At 42.7% G+C, this 15,652-nt stretch overlaps 1 protein-coding gene across 3 annotated transcripts in view; it reads right to left on the minus strand.

Moving 5' to 3' along the window:
* LOC126326024 (G patch domain-containing protein 11) overlaps positions 1–15,652 on the minus strand; it is a 123,262-nt gene that overhangs the window by 48,544 nt on the left and 59,066 nt on the right. The window lies entirely within an intron of this gene.

Below are 15,652 nucleotides of genomic sequence, written 5' to 3' on the forward strand. Positions count from 1 at the left end.
ATGAAAGTAAAAAATAATTTAAAACAATTATGGAAGGAACAGTAATAGACTAGTTTGGCAAGGACATGTACATGAACATAAAGTGAAGTCACAAGCAGGCGATTTTTATTGATAGAAGTAGTACTTCAGTCTGACAAAAATCTCTTTCTCAGCACTTTTCATGAGTTTTCTTCTCCTATTTTGTGGCACTCTTGTCTTCTCTCTACTCTTCAACTCTTTCTCTCATTTCTTTCAAGGACTTCTCATCTGCCCTTTCCTCTGCTACTGCTTCACTGTAGCTACCATGTGTATTTAGGAAGCTGTGGGTTAACCACTTCATGAAGCTTACAGATCCAACCATCCCAGTGACCTTAACCAAAACATGAACAGCACAAAGAGCTATGAGAGGCACTTCCACGGAATTTCTGAACAAAATGAAGTTGTCAGAGAAACCTCTTCCAAAGCTGGGATTGCCGTGGAAGAGAATGCAAGCAAGTTTGACATATCTCTTCATGACCACTCTTAAACCAGAAGACCATCATTCAGAACTGAATGAAACAAACATGATCCCCCTCATGTTCTTTGAGGATTTCCTTCATTGGCATTATCTCTAATAGATTTTGGAACTCATGGGCAATGGCATCAGCCTCATTACCACCAAAGCAATTTAAAAAATGCTATATCTAACTGCCTCTTCTTAATGTCTGTGTTAACAGCCACTTCTGGGTCTAAAACGCGTGATGTCCTTTGTAAAGGAATACACCAGGGGTGATTTATCCAGAATTTTAGTTCTGTAACTTCATAAAAGTAAGGCATTCATTCTGGAGTACCATGGTATCTTTCTCTAATAAGTCACATTGACTCTGAGCTTTTTTGGTTCTGTACCTGATGTCCAGTTTCTGATGTTGCAACAAATTTATGTTGCCACTCAGATTTATTTTGAAGTTAGTCTGTTTCAACAAAACTTCTTGCTTGACAATTTTTTTTCATTAATTCTCTGAACATGCACCCTCTGCTATCTACTTCATGGCGGTTTGCCGAGTGTAGATGTAAATGTAGAACATAGACTGGAGCGAAGTACAGAGAAAGGGAACTAATGGGGCATCTGATACCTTTCTCTTGAAGACTAACACACTACTAGCTATGACTCTCAGAAAGTCCAGAAGTGACTTTCGGTTTCAGTTTTACCTTCTTCTGTTCCTTTTTTATCCTTTCTACTTCCTTCAAACTTTTTCAACAGTTATTAATATTTGCTGAGCCCAACTGCCACCATTTTATTTTCCACCCACCAAACAGCTCCAAACATTTGCAAGAAAATAGATGTAGCTGTAATGTTATGGAAATTAGCATGGAGGGAAGGAAAGATTTTATACAGATTATATAGGGTTCTCACTGACTCAACAAAGTTCCAGCCAGAATTAGTACAACCTGTCTTAAGGGCACCATGCACTGGATGCAAGTCACATGTTTCAAAGTCCAAAAGCACAGGGTCCTAAGGATTACCCTCTACTTTAAGCTTGCCTTTCAGTTCTGTTAGGAATGCCTTAGTAACATTAGGGCCATTCATGGAGGCCTGAACAACTTGGCTTTTCAGATTTACATTTGATTGGGCTGCACCTGCCTCAAATCCTCCAACTAAATCTCCTGCAGCACCTTTTTCTGAAAAATACTGAAGTGAGGAATCTAATCAAAACCTGGCACAATGAACTAACCCAAAGCGAACACACAGATCAATCTGCTGGTTTTGATAACCGTTACTCAAACTCTCAACAAACCGAATCATGATCATGTCACTGGCAGCAACAATATCCTGTAGTTGTTGCATGAAAAACGCCAAGCCCAGACAATATGCTATAATTTACTTTTGACTTTTGAAGCTGCACTTTGTAGGCAATGTTATAGCCTGTGAACACATTTGGTAAGATATTAACAAGGCAGCCAGTTTCCTAAGAAGAATGGTGTCTCACAGCAGGCAACGGACACAAACTGGTATCTGCCTTCGTCTCTGTATCCCTTTGCACATAATGTAGCATCATCGGCCACCATCCAAGTGTTCCTGCAGTAAGTGCTTGATGTGATTGCTTTGGGGTAGGACATCACAACTGCACGGCGCACTCCCTACCAGTATCACAGCTACATGAGGACCTCCTTGAAATTAGTAATTTTATTTTCCAGTGCATTTACCGCACCAACGACTCTGTCAGGATTGTTCTTTCTGTTGTCAAGAGTCGAAGATGAGGTGAGTGTGTCCAGCAGTGACAGGCAGCACTCGAGGTGCTATGTTTGATGCAATGGCATTGAAGCCATGACCGTTTGTGGCAATTGGCACGGACACAGGAACTGTAACTTTCCTAGTAGTGCCGGCCGGTGTGGCTGAGCAGTTCTAGGGACTTCAGTCTGGAACTGTGCGACAGCTACGGTCGCAGTTTCGAATCCTGCCTCGGGCACGGATGTGTGTGATGTCCTTAGTTTAGTTAGGTTTAGGTAGTTCTAATTTCTAGGGGACTGACCCCAGATGTTAAGTCCCATAGTGCTCAGAGCCATTTGAACCACTTTTCCTACACTACTGGCATGTAGTGTTTCACAGGGATCAAATCAACGGTAGAGCCACGAGTCGTAACACATCTGAAATGTAACGTCCACTGTTCAAAGTGCTGTCAATGCGAACAAGAGGTGACCGAGATGTGTAACCAATGGCACCCCAAACTAGCACGCTGGGTATTACTCCAGTATGGAGATGATGAATACACAATTCCAGTGTGCGTTCACCGCGATGTCACCAAACACGGATGCGACCATCATGATGCTGTAAACAGAACCTGGATTCATCCGAAAAAATGATATTTTGCCATTCGTGCACCCAGGTTCATCGTTGAGTACTCCATCGCAGGTGCTCCTGTTTGTGATGCAACGTCAAGGGTAATCGCAGCTATGGTCTCCGAGCTGACAGTCCATGCTGCTGCAAACATTGTCGAACTGTATGTGCTGATAGTGGTTGTATTGCAAACATCCCCATCTGTTGACTCAGAAATCGAGACGTGGCTGCACGATCCATTACAGCCATGCGGATACGGTGCCTGTCATCTCGACTGCTAGTGATGCGAGGCAGTTGGGATCTAGCACGGCATTCCATATTACCCTCCTGAACAGACTGATTCCATATTCTGCTAACAGTCATTGGATCTTGACCAACGCGAGCAGCAATGTCGCGATTCGATAAACCACAATCGCGATAGGCTACAATCCAACCTTTATCAAAGTCGGAAACATGATGGTACACATTTCTACTCCTTACACGAGGCATCACAACAACGTTTCACCAGGCAATGCCAGTCAACTGCTGTTTGTGTATGAGAAATTGGTTGGAAACTTTCCTCATGTCAGCACATTGTAGGTGTCGCCACCGGTGCCAATCTTGTGTGAATGCTCTAAAAAGCTAATCATTTGCATATCACAGCATTGTCTTCCTGTTGGTTAAATTTTGCATCTGTAGCACGTCATCTTCGTGGTGTAGCAATTTTAATGGCCAGTAGTGTAGTAGCCTCAGGACAAGTATGCTTCTTTTCCTTCTAACTGCCTATTTTTCTGAGGGAGAAGTTTGTTTTACAGAGCATGAACTGAACATTGAATTAATTCAGATGTGTGCTCTTCAACCCACCAAAATTCTGGATCCTGAGCCCAGTAGGTGCTGAATGCCCACTTCCAGTTCACCACGTAAATCCTTCGTTGACATATGCATTAGAGGGGTTCATACCTAAACAACACAGTGAGATATGGCCAAGAGTTCAGAAAGATGGAAACATGCTACTTAAAAAAGAAAAATTTTGTGACACAGGCTTGCTTTTTCCGCCCCCTCCCTCACCTCATTCCTCCTTGACTTCGTCGAAAGAAAGGCAATACAACCTTCCTAGTGTGTGCAGAATTGTAAGTAGTTTGTGTCAATTAAGAGCCATAGCAGCATTGAAATGTTAGACAACGAGGGTAGAAATGACACAAAGAGTTGCCCCTATTGTCCAAGTCCCCTACACGCACAATCTTCACTCATCCTCTGGACACCTGCATTGCATAGTTCCCATTGCATACTTTAGCTCTGTTTTATCTCAACCAACCACTGCATACCGTTAGCCCAGTTATTGCTCATAAGTGTTCTGATGACACTATTTTATGTGTGGCAATCTATAATCAATCTTATTCCTACACAACAGCAATCAGATGAATAGGTGTTGGCATGCTTCAATAGTAATTTTTTGGTGTATATCCAAAACAATGTATAGCATGCAAACCTACCATGCCCTAGTATCCCTGTTTCAAAATAAATGAATCTGAATAGGCCGGAAACTCACCTAAAATCACATGTCTGTCATCACACTGTGTTAGCAAACAAGGCAATGTTTACCTTTGAACAAATGTAAATGTAAACCACACCAAACACTCTTCACAGCTCTTTGCTGGTCACATCATATCACAAAAGCACACCACAACAACAAACCAGGGTAGCATGGCCAGGCTGCAGTGACGGGGATGCAAGCCATTTAGTATCAGTAACAACAAACCTCTGCACAGCTCAGCCTGTCTTGGCTGGCTGGCCACCGTGTTGGTGGACTGAGAGAGGGGAATGAAGAGGGGTGGCGGGCACATATATAACAGTGAGCTAAGGGTGAACATTGAGTATGACACTGTATCAGGCCAAGTGGAAGACAAGCCAATGCCTCTGACCAAAATCAAACAAAGTGGCTCTTTTCCAAGGTTTTTAGACAAAATGCAAAAATTAAGTGAGTTTTCTGCATTTTCCTGGATGCTGGACACCCTGTCTGCACTGTCTTCTGCACCTTCAGTCAGGGTCTAGTGTGTATTTAACCTTGAACCATTACATTTGACTCAGTTAAAATAAACTTTGTATCTATTCTTATATGACCACCTCCATTGTGAATTAAACATGCACGCAGATAATGAAAGTTTTAGAAACAAATTGAAATAATTTCTACTTGACAATTTCTTTTACTCCACAGCTAAATTTCTGAATGGACAATATGTATATGGTGGTGTTAAATGTATCAAACATTGTTGTAGATAAAGATTTAAAAAAAGTTACACTTGATGTCAGCTGTTATCAGTCAGACTGCACTTAAAATTGAATTTGAGACCTTATGAGTGATAAGGCTAACTTCAAAGCATGTATCTGCTCTACAGACTTTATTTGTAAACATGCTAGTGGTGTAGACACTTTTCACAGTTAATGAAATTGGACAAATTGTTGACAAGAGAGGAATTACCCTTTTGTTTACCTTCATTAAAGAAAATATCTGTATGTATATACTGTGAGGGCACAGAATTTTGTGTAGTTAAAACTGGAATTTTCCTTTAAGTGAAAGAGAGATGAAATTTTCTGTACTCTCATCATCGCACATAAATTCGTAATCATGTAGTTTATTAAATGCAGGATAAAAGAGAATGTTCCAAACAGAGCAAAGATTTTCATTTTTAATATGATACATATGTTAGTACAAATATATGTTTTCAGGTGCTCCTTGGGTGCCATGTGGCTTTTGAAGTTCATCAACAGACATGTTTACATCATAGCAAGTATGACACAGAACTTCCAACTTGGTGTGGATGCCATGAGGAGCACCTCGGAATAAGAAATGTCCAATATTGTCAATGGAAACTATTGTTCATGCGAGAATGCGTACATAACAATCTGTACAGAAAAGTTGAGAGCTTGTATTCAAAGTTGTATTCAGAGTTCCATATTGCTAGCATGGTTGTAGAGAATCAAGCAATAAATGGTTGTGGTTATTTAATCCTGTGGATAGTACAAGGGAGAGTATAATAATAAATATATTTGAAAGGAAGATATTTCAAGAATAATAATTGATCATCATTTTGTCCCACAGAACACTCTCACATGCCACCCATTGAGTTACATGTGAATCTGGATCAAACAAACTCAAAATAAGAGATAAAAATTACCACAAAGAATTTTGCTACATGAATTTAATACATTATTATATCAAGAATTCACTATGTTTTCTGTCACAAACACTGAGTATTGATACACTAAAGACTCTGGAAATTTAACTGAAATTCCAGAGACCTACAAGTATGTTGTCTTCAGCTACTTTTGCCATCAAGATGTTCTTTACACCATCCAACAACCCGATTTCTGTCACTTAGCCCCATCTACATCTAGCTGCTATCTCTGCTAGCTACTGTTCTATGGGTCACTCCTAGACCTGATACAGTCATCCAGCTGGGGCTACCTCTAGGATAAAATCTACTGGCTTCTGGACATCTCCAAAGAGTGTCAGGTTAGGAGCCTACACATCTCGCTCATGACTGACTGACGAGCCACTGCCTGTGTGGCACACGCTCTCTGCTGCCACATACTTATGTCTGTAGGCTATCCATACTGCATCTTTCACCAAGGTCCTGGGTTCAGGATGCCATGCCATTTCACCTGTATGTGCCTATCTGGTGCTGTGGGCCTTGCACGCCAGCACCTGTCACCACCGCCTAGCACATTCTGAACTTTACCGATATGACCACCTTTGGCATGGATAACAGAGGCGATGTGTGACGACATGTAAGCCATAACCCCTTGGTAAGTCACTGGAGGGAGTTGGCACCACACATGCACATGCAAGTCACCTAATTCTCGTAAATTCTGGGGAGAGTGTTGATGAGCTCTGATGCCACGTTCAATCACGTCCCAGATGTCTTCAATCGGGTTCAGATCTGGCGACTATGGGGGCCATCACATCAATTGGAACTCACCACTGTGTTCCTCGAACCACTGGCCTTGTGACATGGTGCATTATCTTGTTGAAAAATGCTACTGCAGTTGGGAAACGTGATGATCCTGAAGAGGTGTACGAGGTCTGCACCCACTGTCCGATACTCTTTGGCCATCAAGGTGCCTTGCACGAGCTCCACTTGACCATGCATGCCCCCACAAATGTTCTCCACAGTGCAAAAGGAGCCGTTGCCAGCTTGTCGCCATCCCACAGTGCAGGTGTCAAGGAGCTGTTCCCCTGGAAGAAGACAAATTTGGACCATCCCATCGGCATAATGAAGAAGGTATCGTGATTCATCAAACCATGCAGCACAATGCCACTGCACCAAAGTCCAGTGCCAATGGTCGATGGTCACATGCCATTTCAATTGCTGATGGTCGGTATATATTTTTTTAGGGATCAAGGTCAAATCATTTATTAAAATAAAAACAAATTATACATCATGTTATAGATCATGCATGGTAATACAAAGTAATATCACCATTTACAACACTTCCATTAATACCACTCTGCTTAACCCAAATATAAATTCCATCATCTGAAACAAGACGTCGTCTTCCTCTTGTCCTTATCCACATAGGTGCAGTACTAACTACATTGAGTCTACTGCACCTATGTGGATAAGGACAAGAGGAAGACGACGTCTTGTTTCAGATGATGGAATTTATATTTGGGTTAAGCAGAGTGGTATTAATGGAAGTGTTGTAAATGGTGATATTACTTTGTATTACCATGCATGATCTATAACATGATGTATAATTTGTTTTTATTTTAATAAATGATTTGACCTTGATCCCCAAAAAAATATATACCGTGCACTTCGTGTCATTATTGAGTCTACTGCTGAGTAGTGGCTGGTCGGCTACAAAGGCCCACTGCTAGAGTGTTTGGTGCACTGTGTAGTTCAGACACACTTGTATTCTGCCCACCAGGTCTGACGTTACTTCCACCACAGTTTGCCGCCTGTCCTATTTTACTAATTTGCCCAGTTTATGAGGTCCGACATCCATAATGAAAGGTGACTGCCCAACCTCATGACGTCTTGACATGGTTTCACCTTAGTTTAGCCATATGCTGAGCCCGGTGATGCCACTATTCCCTGGTTGGGTTTATATCTGCAGTAGGTCATAATGTTCTGGCTGATCTGTGTGAATTGACCAATGCAAGAGGTCGAGAGAGAGTAGAGGGTCCAAAATGAAAATCTGGGTGATCTCAGAGGACGAAAATCAGAAAATTTTGCAATGAGGAACTTACAACTGGAAACATGATGAAAGGTTTCTACAGCACTATGTGCTTTCTACACTTGGTCTCAATGAAACACCAAAGTTCTGCCCGTTTAGAAAACTTAGTGACTACAATCAAATTCTGCAGATCAAATCTTTAGTATCAATACTTTACAGTCAATGTCCAATGTGATGACAACCAACTTTGTTTGATAATGTGCAACAACAAACTATGTTTTGTCTTATTGTCTATAGGATTCCACACTTCCCTCTGGTGATATCAAACACTGCAAAGATGCACTCAATAAGTTCAGGCACTGTTCCTACTGGTGTTGAGTAAACAATAGTCTGTATATAACCACAGGGAAAAACTGAAGAAGGGTAAGGGCAGGTGAGCATATGGGCTAAGGGACTGGTCATCCCTTACCAATTACTCTCTGCCTGAAGCTGTCTGTGATACATACTTTGGTTTGATGAATGGAGCCTGCTGGAGCACTGTCCTGTTGAAACCACAAACTAGCATGCAACTGCAATGGAATGTCCTCCAGAAGTTCAGACAAGCTGTTCTCCACAAAGTTAGAATACCAAGAACCAGTCAAACAATTTGGTAAGGTGTGTGGTCCAATAAGATGATCTATAAAAAGTCCAGCTAAGAGTTTACGGAGAATCTTGCCTGGGCAAAGAGAGGATTTTCAAAAGTCCATTGGTGGCTGTTGTGGGAGTTTAAAATACCTTTCACAGTAAACAGTACGAGGTCTGAAAAAATGGAGATAGCAACACAATGAGGAAGCAACCACTGTGAGATTGGTTTGTACTGGTTATTCATTGCATGAACGTAGGTGGGCACTGCATAAAATCCACCTGTCATACACGTGACACATGTGCACTGCATGGGCAATTACACATGTACTTGTTCTTCAATTAACAGCAACACTTTCCATAATACCTTCTTCAAATTCAAGAGCTTTTGCCCTCCCTGCACCTGATGGACATGTATCAGCTTCCAAGGTTCATCTCCCCCTCACCTGACGATCAATATTAATAATGGGATGCTAGGGAGTCCTCTGTTTGGTTGTCTTCCTGTGCACAACCAATGAGCTGCAATGGCATTCTTGCAAACTTTAACACAACAAAAAAGGAATCGGCAAGTTCTCTGAATACATAATTACCCTCCATGAAGTCAGAACTTAACTGCAGTGCATAAAGCATGATTAGAAGACAACTGCACTCACTTTGACTACATGTGTGATTGTAGCACAATGTCAATGGATAGAAAGACTGAACTGAAGGATGACAATCACTAAGTAAACAACTTCCTGTACGTAGCCTCAAATAGACTACTGTAGTTGCGTCTTTACAGTCCACCATCTGCAGCAATAACACAACATCAATGGATGGAAGGGTAGCTACCCAAGTGAGATCAAACACCACTTACCGCCGACGAAACTTAATTTATTATTTCCAGCTGTAGTTCTGATGTATCTCTACTCATGACACAGATGATTTCAAGAGACTGTGCGCCCATACAGTTCACAGGCCCACTTATAGGGGCCCCTGAGTCAGCCGCCTGGCACAGTCTGGTGAGCCACAAAAGAAACAGCATGATTTAAGCAATCACAAACAAGTTCTCAGCCTATTCTTTACACTGTATTACTGTTGTCTAGTCAATGACCTCAGTGCTATGTACAACCTGTATCTCACATGTTGCTCTATAAAGTACTCTGTTACATAAATCACATTTGTTCTTGCTGCATCAAACTTGGCGGTGAGTGAGGGTTATGTTTCTTCCGCTTGTTAGTGTCTGTCCTATGTTACCCGATAAATGTCTCAATAGAAAAAATACTCAAACGTCTCATTGCCCAGCAGCAAGCTTTTGCACAACTGCACACTTGCCACTGGTTTCAAGTGTTATCTGCACGTTCACTGAAAGGGACTCCCACATCAGTGCAACCGTCACTCTTTCCGGTATGTGATGGATTGGCTGAAGATTGGGACTCCTAAGAGACATGGCTACAAAATTTCCAGCTTTTTTGTGTGGATGATGCAAAACTGTGTAGGGCTTTCTTTCTTCCCTGGCTTTTGCCACGCATGTATTAGTTGTGACAACTTTACACCTTTGTGAGAAACAGCCAACTTATGATTTGAAGAAATGTGCAAGCTTCTCTCAACCTATTACTGTGACAGAATGCAGGTCACTGCAATGTATGTAAAATTTTGCCACTGTCAGAAATGCTCAAACTTATCTTACAAAGCCTGGGCTGCAGAATTACACGGGCTGAGCCGCCATCATAAACTTGTCACTAGTACCCATCACAAATCCTACGTTGATCACATGGTGTGTGATGTCATTATTCATCTAACCAAAGATAGGGAAGTCCACAAAAAGCACTTCAGCATGAGAATCCAATGTTTACAGATGCACTCAATGTAGCACAGTCCTTGGAAGTGTCACCAGCCACAGGCTACCAGATTGTTGCGCGGGGGGAGGTATCTGAAGTTGCTCAGTCAACTTCTTTTAGGCTTGCTGAAAGTGTTCAGGACGACAGGGGAAACTGTTGCAGCAGTACAACCTTCAGTTAAGCATTGCATGGGGGAGCTTCAGTTATGGCCACAGCAGCAACAGGCCACGTCACAGCAGCAGCCACGTCCTCCTTCTGTCTCGCTTGTAGTACTTCCTCCACTAAAAACGCAAGAGCCGCAGTGACTTAAGTAAATGCACAAATGTACGTGGACTTGGGCTACCCTACCCTCATACAAGTTTCACGGAATTTGGTTAGCTACAATAAAAAGCAGATTCCAATCCTAGGTCAGCTCTCCACTCCTGTCTCTTACAAATCTGTTGTTCATCCTCTCACCTTCGTGGATCATTCCTATAACACAGGCCCGTTCAGGTTAGATGCATTTAATGCATTCAGTTTCTCCACTGCCGATGAGGTAAATGTAATGTCAGTTCCAGTTCCATATCAGCAACTGGGACCCTCCACTCTGAGTTTTCATCTCTGTTTTCACCTGAGATTGGCTGTGCTATTGGTTTTCGAGCCCACAATACCGTGAAAGAGTCCATCTGCCCTTTTTTTTTTTTTTTTTGGGTGTGATAGGTGGCTGTTGTGTTGCTCGACTCTGTCGAGGTCGAATTAGGCTGATTGGTGTCACTCAAAGTCATTCAGCCTATTTCCTCGAGTGAATGGACTACAGGAATGATCATCGTAAAGAAATCGATGGGTAAGCTTCATATCTTTAGTGACTTCAGTATCCTGATTATTGCACAGACTGTGATAGATACATACCCTTTGCTCTGTCCTGATGAGTTGCTCGAGACCTCTGCTTTCCAAGATTAATTTGTCGGAAGTGAACCTCCAACTCCCCTTGCATGAGGCCACCATGCACCTTCTCATTGCCAATAAACCTTTCAGTCTATAAACACTTGCCCTATGGTGTCACTAGAGCATCCACAACTTTTTAGAACAGCTGACAGCCTCTGCACACTCTGTATCCATTATCTCAATGATATCACTGTTTCAGGTTCTTCTCCTGAAGACTACCTTAGTAATACCCAATCGTTGTTTTCTGTTTTTCAGTCTGCTGGTCTCAAGAGCAATCTTGGCAAATCTCAATGTTTTCAGCCCTCATTCGAGTACTTATGTTTTGAGGTTTGTCACACAAGAGTCAAGCCACTGAACCACCATACTGACGCAACTGCTGTGGCCAACCTCCATTAAGAAACTGAAGGCGCTTCTAGGTAAAGTTGCACACTACCATAAGTTTTTACTGCACACATCAACAGTTGCTCAACTACCACATGCGCTGTTGCATAAAAATGTGCCTTTTTTCTGGTCCCCAGCTTGTGACTGAGCACTTGCTTTGCTTAAATCTAAGCTTCAATCTGCCCCTTGTCTGGCCACTTTTCAGCCAGGTCAGCATCTTGTGTTGGCTACAAATGCCTCTCACAAGAAGAAGAAAAAGAAGAAGAAGAAGAAGAAGCAGAAGAAGAAAAAGAAACGAAGGAAAGAAAGAAACAAGGAAAGAGTCAGGTATGAGGAAGATTTGAACCAAGATTTGCCCCCTTGCAGTCCAGCACCATGACCACATGAGCATGACACCATTCTTCTTGTAAGAAGCTGAGTGTTGCACATATTGATCTTGGATCATTCACTGTTTCTATTTTGCTTCTTTTTCACAGTTCAGTACACTTTCTTCCTGTTTTCATGTTTGATCTGTGTTCATTTTTTGACGGGCTATGTGATGGGCCATCTTACCACTAAATATGAGTGGGGGTGCGATGGGGAGTTTCCCTTGTCAGCACGGTCTTGACATGATGTTGGTGTACAAATACAGGGATGGTATTGAACGGCCCCTTGCTTACGCTTCTAATATTTTAACTACTGCTCAGCAGCAGTATTCTCAGATCGAAAATGAGGCTTCAGCAATTGTGTTTGCCCTCAAGAAATTCCACTTCTTCTTTTATGGTTCTAAGTTCCATTTAATCATGGATTACAAACCATTGGTTACTCTTTTTAACCCTTTGACTTCTGTACCAGACAAGGCAGGTGCATTGTTTGCAGCAGTGAGCGTTCTTCCTCTTCCATTATCATTATCGGATCAATTACTGGACAATACCTTATCTTGCCTTCTAATTGGGCTGGACCTGGCATTTGATCAGGGAGAGTTGCTTTGTTTCTATTTAGATACTGGAAACCACAAGTTGCTGTGGATCCTGTACTTAGTTGGGTCCTCTCTTTTGTGCAGCACAGTGGCCATAAAAACCCCAGGCCATGCCTCGGATCCCTCCAGCACCGCCTTTCTGTGTTTGACGAAGTTTATTTTGTTAGCTATGGAGGACACTGCTCCCCTGGTTGAGATTCTCACTTCCTTAGGTCTTAATAAACTGTGGCTTCTGCATTTCAGTCATAGAGGACCTCTCGCACCAAAGCTTTGGCCTTCCGGCATGTGTATTGGCTGGGCATAGATTGGGACATCACACAGTTTACCGCTGCTTGCACTCACTGTGTTCAGAAAAAAGGCAGCCCCAAGGGCGTCTTTTTGTCCCCATGGCTGAAGTCGCAGCACCTGTGGGAGCATCTATATGTCAATTTTGCTGAACCCTTTCCAAAACTGTACTGGCTCATTGTAGTGGACGCCTATTACAAATTTCCCTGCATGGTGTGTTGTCTGTCCATGTCTGCAGCGGCGACTATTTTGGACCTGTCTAAGATTTTTGCAACTGAAGTATGTATCCGTCAAGTCCATGAAACTGCTTTACGCCTTTTTTTTTTAGTTCATACCCTTTCACTCTGCTGGGGTATAAGAGCCCAGAGGAGGTGCTACATGGATGCCAACCACAAAACATCCATCACCTGCTGCATCCAACGCCACATGCACCAGTGTAGCCGGCTCCACGAAAGTTCCGGCTGGGTGTGCCCGTTTGGTTCCATGGTTTCAGCCATGGGCTGATCTGGGTTCCTGCCCCCATCAAGCTTCACTGGGGCTGGCAAATGTGTGTCATCCACACTCAAGCTGGGTGGATGTTAGGGTGTATTTTTTCCCTCTTCTCCTGCTCATGTATATTTTATAGGATTTATGGTGGACCTCATACCAGCAGTAGCAGGGAGTTGCGTCCCTAGCCGATGTAACTGGGCAATATATTGTTGACCCTAATACACCACCAGATGAAAGTAGTATTACCTTTATCCTCTCTTCTCAGGGTAGTTGTTTGGTGGTCCAGATCCTTCCATGCCACCTCCCTGTCGATCCAATTGTGGTGAAGATTTCTGGAATGTTTCTGCAAGTTCCCTCTACTGCACTACTAAATAAATAGCCATACTTCGCACAAACACGGGTATACTTTTCCCAACATTTTCACTATTTCATTTAACAACACAACAAACAATTGCTACGGTAATACCATTCACGTGAGTGCATTCAAAAACATCCGTACATGCGTACTTTAGGACATGAAAGAGTAACAAAGATAAACAACTATGCCATGATGGTGAGTCATTTATTCCATGGTTCTCAGATTCAGGCACTTGCTGCGCCATGGCACAAATGACTCCTGGACGACCAGTGGTTGCAATACCATTTTTACTGGTCCCCTCCTTGCCAGCTGCACCACTGCTGCACATTCACTGCATACAAGAAAGGAAAACACACAGTTTCCCTTTCCCACTACATTTATTCTTATTCAACTTACTCACGAGCATCTTTTGTCAACGGCTTTCCAATGGTGTGTTGGGATTTTTACAAATATCCTGAAACACTACAATGTCCCATCACTTTTACCAGCTGTGGCCAGGATTGATAGATTTGGTGGAAGTGACCAAGCAGCGAGGTCATTGGTCCCATCGGATTAGGAAGGATGGAGAAGGAAGTCAGCTGTGCCTTTTCAAATGAACCATGCCAGCACATGCCTGAAGCAATCTAGGGGAGTCATGGAAAACCTAAATCAGGATGGCCAGATGCAGGATCAAACCATCGTCCTCCTGACGCGAGTCCAGTGTGCAAACCACTGCGCCACCTCACTTGGTCTGCGGCCATGCACAGCAGGCCTCTTCTGGAGGGCCCACCACCTCCACCGCCCCCACTGCCACCGATGCCTGTTCCTGTGTTGCTTACTGTCAGTTTGCGCCACAGAGGGGGTCGCTGCCTGGCACTGTCTAGGGTTCCTGCCTCCACCCTCACTCCTCAACTCCTGTCACCTGTGCAACCCCTGCTGCAATGACACTGCCACCACTGCTGACACTGCCTCCATTACTGGGACCTGTAAGGCCATTGTCTCCGACGTCAGCTGCTGATCTTGACAAGGACACTGCTATGGAGACACCTTCACTGGTCCTGACCTATGGCCTCTCATGAATGTGGGGGATTGCTGTCATACAGTGTCATCATTGGTGTTTTCCATGACTTGTGAGGTCAGTTCCCTACCTACCCACAGTACCAGTGCTTATCTGGTATCAGATTATTTTCTGTGTCTAGTGTTCTTTTATGTTTGTATGTACGTACCTTCACTCATGAAGGGCACAATTTCAGAGAGTGTGTGTGTCCATACAGTTCGCAGGCTCACTTATAGAGGTCACCTGGATAGGCTCCCTGACACACTATGGTAATCCATCAAAGAAAAAGCATCATTTATGTGATCGCAAATGAGTGCTCAGCCTATTAATTAAGCTGTATTACTGTTGTCCAGTCAATGTGCTCAGTGCTGCACACAACATGTATCTTACATGTTGCACTATTAAGTTCTATGTTCCGTAAATCGTGTTTGTCTTTGCTGTAACAGGTTGCTTATTGAATGACATTCTCAATTTTGTCCTCTAATTTTCTGAATTTTTAAAACATAATTTTGTAACACTCTGTACATGTAAAATTTAATATACATTAGAAAAAAATATTAGTCAGAAATAAAGTTAATCACTCTGAAGAGATATGCTGAAATGAAACAAAGATCACTTTAAAACAGAGAGCAATACCACAAAGGGCAGGTTGTTCTCTCAATTAATGAATTACAGGAACAACTGAATGCAAACTATCGATCCAGTAATTTGACGGAAAACAATCAACTTATTCAATTGTAGATTTACATCCTGGTTGGCCGAATCAAAACAGCCGACACGACCCATTGTAGGTTAGCATATCGACTGAATTATTCATTCTTTCTTT

The sequence above is a fragment of the Schistocerca gregaria genome, chromosome 2 (genome assembly GCF_023897955.1).
Source record: "Schistocerca gregaria isolate iqSchGreg1 chromosome 2, iqSchGreg1.2, whole genome shotgun sequence".
Taxonomy (NCBI): domain Eukaryota; kingdom Metazoa; phylum Arthropoda; class Insecta; order Orthoptera; family Acrididae; genus Schistocerca; species Schistocerca gregaria.